The sequence below is a fragment of the Vigna umbellata genome, chromosome 1 (genome assembly GCF_029865625.1).
Source record: "Vigna umbellata cultivar VRB3 chromosome 1, Vumbellata_1.0, whole genome shotgun sequence".
NCBI classification, from domain to species: Eukaryota; Viridiplantae; Streptophyta; class Magnoliopsida; order Fabales; family Fabaceae; genus Vigna; species Vigna umbellata.
In genome coordinates, this window is record NC_142165.1 from 57,713,198 (window position 1) to 57,721,968 (window position 8,771).

The 8,771-nt window shown below is 33.1% G+C and overlaps 1 pseudogene; it reads right to left on the reverse strand.

The window, feature by feature from the left end:
• Positions 1-678: 678 nt before the first annotated feature.
• Positions 679-2,311, reverse strand: LOC124841724 (tetrahydroberberine oxidase pseudogene; annotated as a pseudogene).
• Positions 2,312-8,771: the final 6,460 nt, after the last annotated feature.

An 8,771-nucleotide genomic window follows, 5' to 3' on the forward strand; every position in this document is an offset into this window, starting at 1 on the left:
GTATTTTTATTTTTCTTGTAGTGAATCTCTTTCCTACGTCGCACACGTTCGAAAGAGTGATTCGTACTCAAATTATATAGTCCAACAATCTTACTCAAATTAATTCTCTCATACAAACTTAACAATATAACCACAGTCAAACTAAAACATAAATACTTAACTTTATATCAGGCACAACTTTTTTTTTCTCACTTACACTCACCAAAAGATGTAAATCTCCTCTTTCAAAGTTTTCTCCCACTTTCTCTCTTACTACACATATAAGCAAACTCTTTTTCAAACTTAGAAACTTTTATTATTTTGTGGGTATTAAACTTTCTCCTTTTACCAACACTTTGCATATTTTTTAAAAGAAAAAATTTTCTACAAACTCTCATAAGTTTGATCTTAGCAAGGATCATAGGCTCTTGAATTTGTTTTATATATTATTAACGGACTATTGATGATTATCAACAAAGATAGATTGGCAGTAATTATGTTTGACAAGAACATTATTAAGAAATCTGAATCCATCGGAAATCTGTCGAAAAACATAATAACAATTAATTTTTGATGTTTTCAACCGTTTATATCAGCTGATAATTACATTATTTTTTTAGTGTGGTGTCAAAACTCCATTCTCCAAAAGTAAAATAACAACAGCTTATTTTATAATGATATGTACTGCACCCATGGAAATCTACTTTCGTCCCTTCGATATAAGAGAAGGTATGCTTTGTTCGTTCCTGAAGAAGTTTCGAGGGTCAACCCTGGTCTTCACGCGAGCCAATCTATTAAAGTTGTTACCAAAATACTTAAAGCCCCAAATACTGGCTTGGTTGTAGCTTGTGTAACCATTGTTATTAACTCCTATGTCAAGGTCTCTATAATTCAGATACGCAGATCTAGGATTCCTTGAAACATAAGCTTCCGTATAATTGTACAATCTTCTAATCCAGTTGACGTGCCTCTGTGCTGCCACATCCCCTTTTTCTTGCCAATACACAATGTATTGAATGTGGAATAAGTTGCCAGATCTGTGTGGGAATGGAGTTTCGGATTCTGAAATCTCTTCCATCCTGCCTCCATAAGGAGTGAATTGAATGTAAGCATCTTTAGCCTCGTCTTCATATAAGAAAGGCCATAACCCTTCTAACCCAACGTCTGGAATAGGATCTCTCACGTAATCAGATTTTGCTTTGAAGAACAACAAACCGTTTTGAGTTCTGTTCAGCAAAACATCGGTAGATTGACCGTTTGTGAATCCAGCCATGAAGAGAATTGATTCTATCCAACTCATCTCAGTGCAGTCTTCTCTCACCAAACCCAACTCCGGAAAGTTCTTTTGCAAATAGGGAATAAGGTCATCTGCAAGTCCTAGATACAAAGATTCAAACTGCGCTTGTACTGTTAGATTCCCACTTTGACTTGAATTTACCCTTGCCATGTTGATCCTAATGGTTAGGCTCTCGTTAAGTTTGTTTGCCCTACGTTGCCACTGTTGAATAATCCCCGTTACATTTTCTTTCAACGTCCTTGAAACTCGAAACACTGTCACAGTTGATGGAACTGAAATTAGTTTTATCTTCCAAGCCACGACGACTCCAAAGCTTGCTCCACCACCACCTCTAATGGCCCAAAATAGATCCTCGCCCATTGTTTCTTTATCAAGGAGATTACCATTGACGTCAATAATCTTAGCATCAATTACATGATCAGCAGCAAGACCATAGTTACGAATCATGAATCCATAGCCGCCACCACTAATGTGGCCCCCAACGCCCACAGTGGGGCACACACCTGCTGGAAACCCTAGTGTTTTGCTTTTTTGACTAATCGTGTAGTAAAGTTCCCCGAGGGTTGCCCCAGTTTGAACCCATGCAGTGCTGTTTTCTACGTCAATTTCGATTTCTCGAAACTTTACGAGGTTAACGACGACAAATGGAACTCCAGCAACATACGAGAGACCCTCGTAATCATGGCCTCCGCTGCGGGTTCGAATCTGCAGGCCATGACGCTGGGAACAGATTATGGTGGCTTGAATGTGGGAAACAACCATTGGAGTCACAATGACCACCGGTTTTGAGGTTGCGTTGAAGAACCTAAGATTTTGAATAGAAACGTCTAGGACAGAGGAGTACGAAGAGTTGGTTTGAGTGAAAACAACGCTGGAGATTGAGGTGGTGTTTTCGGGATAATTGTAAAGACATTGAAGAAAATTTTCATGAGAATCTGCTGAAGAAAGAGCAAGTGAAAATAAAAGAGCAATGACAGTAATGACGCAAAAATAAAAGCTTAAATGTTTCATTTTTGGGTATGCTTTGTTGTTCATACGAGAGCTTCAAAGTTGAGCATGAAGAATGCCGAATTTCGAATTTATAGTATCTGGGGTTTCATGTTAAGAAAGTGTAGGCACTAGATTGGTCAACGCAAACATTACGTTACGAAATTTTGGTTATATAAAAAAAGAAAGAAATCACCGCATGCTTATTTTGGAAGTTTGAATATGCATCGTATGTCTTTAACATAAGTTATCCATTTCTGTAATAGGTGAGAAATTCTACATAAAACACATATCGATACAACAATCTCATACAAAACTTGTCTAATTTAAATTTTATTTATTTAATGGTTGGAAGGGTATAAGAAATTGGTGTGTTTCAATCTCTAATGAAGTCTATTATTTTTTTAATGTACATTTTATAAAGGAATAGAAATTAAATAAATATTAACGTAAAACAATCAATATTTAACAATAAAGTCAATATTGTCCATTCCTGGATGACAACGACTAGACTAATTCATCAGTCAACGGTTTCATGAAACCATTTTAATTTTTACCTTAAAATAATCTTATAATAAATAAAATAGTTAAAAATATAATTAATATTGATTGGACTTGCTGCTCCTCTCTCACTCCCCACCCCTACCACCCACACACAAATACTATATATATATATATATATATATATATATATATATATATATATATATATATATATATATATATATATATATATAATATAAAATAATTAAATTTTTTAAGGATAAAATTTATATGTAAGTAAAAATTTCGTAAGTAACTGAAAATTATCGATAAAATACATATAAAATTTTTTTGTATATAAGACAAGCGCCTGTAGCTTTACATATTAATTTTCATATGTAATTTTACATACGGATGATTCGTGGGTAATGAGACCTAGAAAATAATCCATAGATAATGTTTCTGGATATAACAATAGATAATTATCAGAAGTGTTACATACAAAATTTGTCTACATGTAACTGTGAATAGATTTACATACCGAAATGTATCTGTGTAACAGGTGCAGACATTACATAGGAAATTTATTTGTATGTAACACGTGTGGACCTTATATACAAAATTTATCGTTAAGAGACATTCCATACAAATTTATCATTATATAACTCAGTAGTGCTTTATGTGTGAAAGAAAACTTATGCAACACTAATCAAGTAAATAAAGTGCTAATAACACACTAAAATCAAGTCAAAACAACATATATTTTAATAAATCGCTAAGAACATATATCTAAAACCCAACAACTTAATCCAAAATGGTGAAAGAAGATAGCCATCATGTTTTACAAAAAGTAACATAATTGAAGTACTAACATGATCAAAAAGTTATTAAACCTAATGAAAATTGAAGTTTGTTAAAAAAAAATTGTTGAATTTTAAACTTTTGTAATAAGTCATTTGTAGTTGTATATTATACTTCGCATAAAAAAATGTATAACAAGTTGAACAAATCATCAAGAAAAAAATATTATTTTAGAAACACACTAGAATAATCGATTATCACTGGAGATAATCGTCAATCCTAATCTAATTTAGAATTAGTAAAAAAGAGAAAAGTATTTTTTAAAAAAGACCTAAGAATAATCGATTATCACTTAGGTAATCCATTATTCCAAAAAGAAATTATCTTTGAGAAAGCCTCTAGAACAATCAATTATCTCAGAAAGAAATGGTATTTGAAAAAGCCTATAATCCATTATCACTTAGAATAATCGATTATCAGCGACAATGGTGAAAAGACTTCAACTTCTCACCTACATTCAAACTTGAGCCTATAAATACTTTGCCTTTGAACACTTTCAAACTACTTATTCTTTCTACGAAGTTTAATGCTTTTCTTAGAAACTTTTCTATGCTTAAGTTGTGAGTTTGTTATACCTAGTGTTGGTAGAAGGAAGTGTTTCCACTAAGTGTGTCTAAGTGAGTATACATCTTTTGTTGCTAGGATAAGTTGTTCATCCTTTTGTTTGTTAAATGGAAACGATATTCATTTGTTGTGTCTTAAATAGAGGTGAACTCTAACTTTTACTATACTCCTTTTAGTTGTAAGTTCTGGTTATTTTTAGTTATTAGTTAATCATTCTTTAGAGAGATTAAAAACTACACGTAAGATCTTTTGATTTGAACTAGCATAAAATTATCTCTGCTTTTCATATTTTCTTCAACAAACTCACTTTTTTCTTCAATTGATCTTCTATATATGTAGCTTCTCTTGAAAGATGACCGTTAGACAGAGAAGTTGACTTTAGGAGAGCAAGTAGCCTTTTGGTGTGAAGTTAGACTTTAGTTTACTTTGTAGAGTTTAGAGCTTTTTCGCATAGTCTTAAGCGAAACTGAGCTTGTATGATGTCACAGAGCATATGGCTTCAAGGGAAACATTCCCCGAATGTTCTTTTTATCTCACAACATTTTTTTCTTGGATGTAGTGATTCTGATAATATCTTTGTACTTTATTGATTTTCATGAATATCAAGAAACAAAACATACAACCAACGAGATTCTTTATAGTACATGCATTAAATGTTTTAAACGTTCACAAGCGTTAAACAACGTTGCGTGTTCAAGCCATTTTAGCATTTGTCATTTCATTTATAAATGCATCGCTTGGTATGACATGTATAATCATCAAATGATATCATTATAAAATGCTTTTCCAAAGGCTGTAAGAAAAGAAATTCCTTATATCTCAAGCCAAGAGGCGGGTGAATTGGATTAACCCTTTTAAAATGATCTTTTCAAAATCTTTATAAGTTCTTTGGCTTCTTTGAAATCAATAAACAAAAATGATAAATCAACATGAGAGAAGGGATAGAGAAATATCAACACAGACAATCTATACTGGTTCAGCTAATCCAAAGCCTACATTCAGTCCTCCTTTAACAACCTTAGTTGAAGGGATTCCACTATAATTGATTGAGTTTGCAGAAATACAAAGATATCCCTCTCAATGCACTCCTCTCACAACTCAAAACCAATATTGCAACCCAAGAGATGAACAATCCTCAGTCTCTTATAATACAAGAGCACTCACAACCCTTAAACTTGTCAAACCCGCACAGGAACACAATACAAACATTTTCAGTGAAGAACCAGATCTCTAAGATACACTCCTATAGTGTTGATCATATTAAAACAACTTTAGCACACTTTTCTTGAAAGAATCTTGATGAGTAAGCAAGCAATGAAGCCTTGATTCTCCAAGATCACTTCTTGAATGCTCCTGTAGTCAAAACTCAATGAAAATGTTAGAATTTGAAAATGATAGCAATTCTTGTTTTGAAACAAATCTCAACACGTATATATGTATGTATATATATATATATATATATATATATATATATATGTATATATATATGATTTTTCAAATCCTGACGCATTATAATCATTTAAGATATTTATATAATCTGTTAAGCTTTTCCTTCTGTTTTAAAAGATTATCTTAAGCATGAAATCGATTATATAAACATATAAGCCAATTATTGATTCAATTGATAGTTATAACAAATCAGACTATTAAATAAATGGATTAAACAAAGTAAACTGATTTAATCGATTAGACAACTTATGTAATCGATTAATCCTATAGCAAATTTTCAATCCAAATTCCATTTTAAATAGATTAACTCACTTATGAAACTAATTTTGGCTAGCTTTCTGTTTTAATTGGTTATATACCTTGTATAATTGATTACTACAAAACAGTTTGCCCCTGTTAAGCTTATTAAGTGATCTGGTGAAATCTAATATATTATATACTATGTTTCATGGATTATTTCAACCAGAAATTATATATTCAATCTATTTTAAGAATGATTCATTTAACAATAATGAATTCATATATCAAGCACAAACATAATTAAGATAAAACAATTTTTATGCCATTTGTTGTGCAAGAAACCATAAAACTATTCTTTATTTCATCATAAAAAAACAAAGATCTATAAGGAGGTTAAAGCTCCCCCTATCAACAATCTCCAATTTTTATGATGACCAATAAGAAACATGTTTTCCAATTATTCTCCCCCTTTGGGCATTAGCAAAAAATGGCAAAACAAGTAACATGGAATTCATAGTGCTAAAGTAACATAAAAAATTACGTACAGACCATCTAAGAATATGATGTTCCCTTATCAAAAAGGGATATAGAACTATGACAATGTATGAGCAATATCTAAATAGTATCAGAGTGAATTACAGCTCAATGTAACACTTCAAAACAATATATCAAAGATATATGACATGTGTTAGAGCATTTATATTGATGTCACATTAACATAGCATTTGATATTTGATGAACAAATTTTCAATCCCCGAAAATGAAGTCAAAAACTTGTTAACCCTCGGCAAGTGTAACCAAATCGTATCAAGTAATAAACCTGGTAAGACCAAGTATCGTTCTCCCAAAGGACTCACGACCTAGACAGTTATGTGATTTATTGATTAATTAAGACTTGTGAACAAATTGTTTTAAGTTTCAAATGCAAAAGACTGAAAAGTAAATATGTATGCATGTGATGATCAATGGGCAAGAAGAAACAAAACACGTGAATTGAAATATATGGATGAATATGTTGTTGGGGTTTATCAATTTCATCCTATCCACTCTCTTGTATTTAGGAATTCATCATTTTTTTCATTAATGTTAATGTCACTTTCTAAATTACTTAAAACCCGATGTCTCGGCGAAGAAAGCTTAATCATAATCACTAGTTTACAATGTCTTATCTCCCTAGAAATTAACCATGCATTTTAATGAACAGAAGCTTAAAGGCAACCAACTATCATACTCTTATGTCTAGGTTTGTAATATATTGATGGGAGAGATTCCCCAGATCTAGATTTCCCCGTATGTGTCCATGTCGACAAAACCAATCATCATGACATCGAATGAGTTAAACAATGCATGCTTTGAGCAAAGAGGAAAAACCCTAACTATTAATGAAAGAAAGCATGTATCATAAACATGATCTTGAAGAACAAATTCCATACAAGAGAGTTTCTAAGGATTTACATTGATTCCCCCAACAACAAAATAAGTTTAGTTCACCATATTCATGGTGAAACTAGATGAAATACAATGGAAAAGTGAAGGATAGAACCCTAGAAAAACCCGAGAAAGAGAAGATGAGAGCCGTCAACATCTCCAATTCTACCCCCAACGGGTGAAAAGTGTGTTTCTGCTTCATTCCAGCCAAAGATCCAAACCCTAAAACATCCGGGTCTTTAAATAGGACATAAAAATAACATAAAACGGGTCCAGGCCCAAAACAAATCATAAAATCGCATAAAACTAGCCCAAAATCGCTCTTGTTGACTTTTTCAGCATTCTGGTTGACTGGTTGACTTTTCTGGTTGACTAATTGACTTTTCTGCATTCTGGTTGACTTTCTGCATTCTGGTTGACTTTTCTGCACTGCAACTCCTTGATACTTCAACCGTTCTTTCAAATCATTCCAAAAATACAGAAAAGTAGGCCCAAGCCCAGAAAAGTAGGCCTAATCATAATCACTAGTTTACAATGTCTTGTCTCCCTAGAAATTAATCATGCATTATAATGAACAGAAGCTTAAAGGCAACCAACTATCATACTCCTATGTCTAGGTTTGTAATATACTGATGGGAGAGATTCCCCAGATCTAGATTTCCCCATATGTGTCCATGTCGACAAAACCAATAATCATGACATCGAATGAGTTAAACAATGCATGCTTTGAGCAAAGAGGAAAAACCCTAACTATTAATGAAAGAAAGCATGTATCATAAAAATGATCTTGAAGAGCAAATTCCATACAAGAGAGTTTCTAAGGATTTACATTGATTCCCCCAACAACAAAATAAGTTTAGTTCACCATATTCATAGTGAAACTAGATGAAATACAATGGAAAAGTGAAGGATAGAACCCTAGAAAAACCCGAGAAAGAGAAGATGAGAGTCGTCACCATCTCCAATTCTACCCCCAAGGGATGAAAAGTGTGTTTCTGCTTCATTCCAGCCAAAGATCCAAACCCTAAAACATGCGGGTCTTTAAATAGGACATAAAAATAACATAAAACGGGTCCAGGCCCAAAACAAATCATAAAATCGCATAAAACTGGCCCAAAATCGCTCTGGTTCACTTTTTCAGCATTCTGGTTGACTGGTTGACTTTTCTGGTTGACTAGTTGACTTTTCTGCATTCTGGTTGACTTTTCTGCACTGCAACTCCTTGATACTTCAACCGTTCTTTCAAATCATTCCAAAAATATAGAAAAGTAGGCCCAAGCCCAGAAAAGTGCCGCTCAGCAGTAGTAGCGCATGTCAATTCTTCCCCTCAACGCTAGTTTTCCCCTGAGCGGTGCCAACGAGTACTGAAAAGTGCCGCTCAGCGGTAAATGGCGCTGAGAAGTACTTGCTGATTCTCTTCTTTTGCACTTTTTGTGTCCTTTTCTGTCTCCATCTCTTTCCCTTTTCACTTCTTTCATCAATT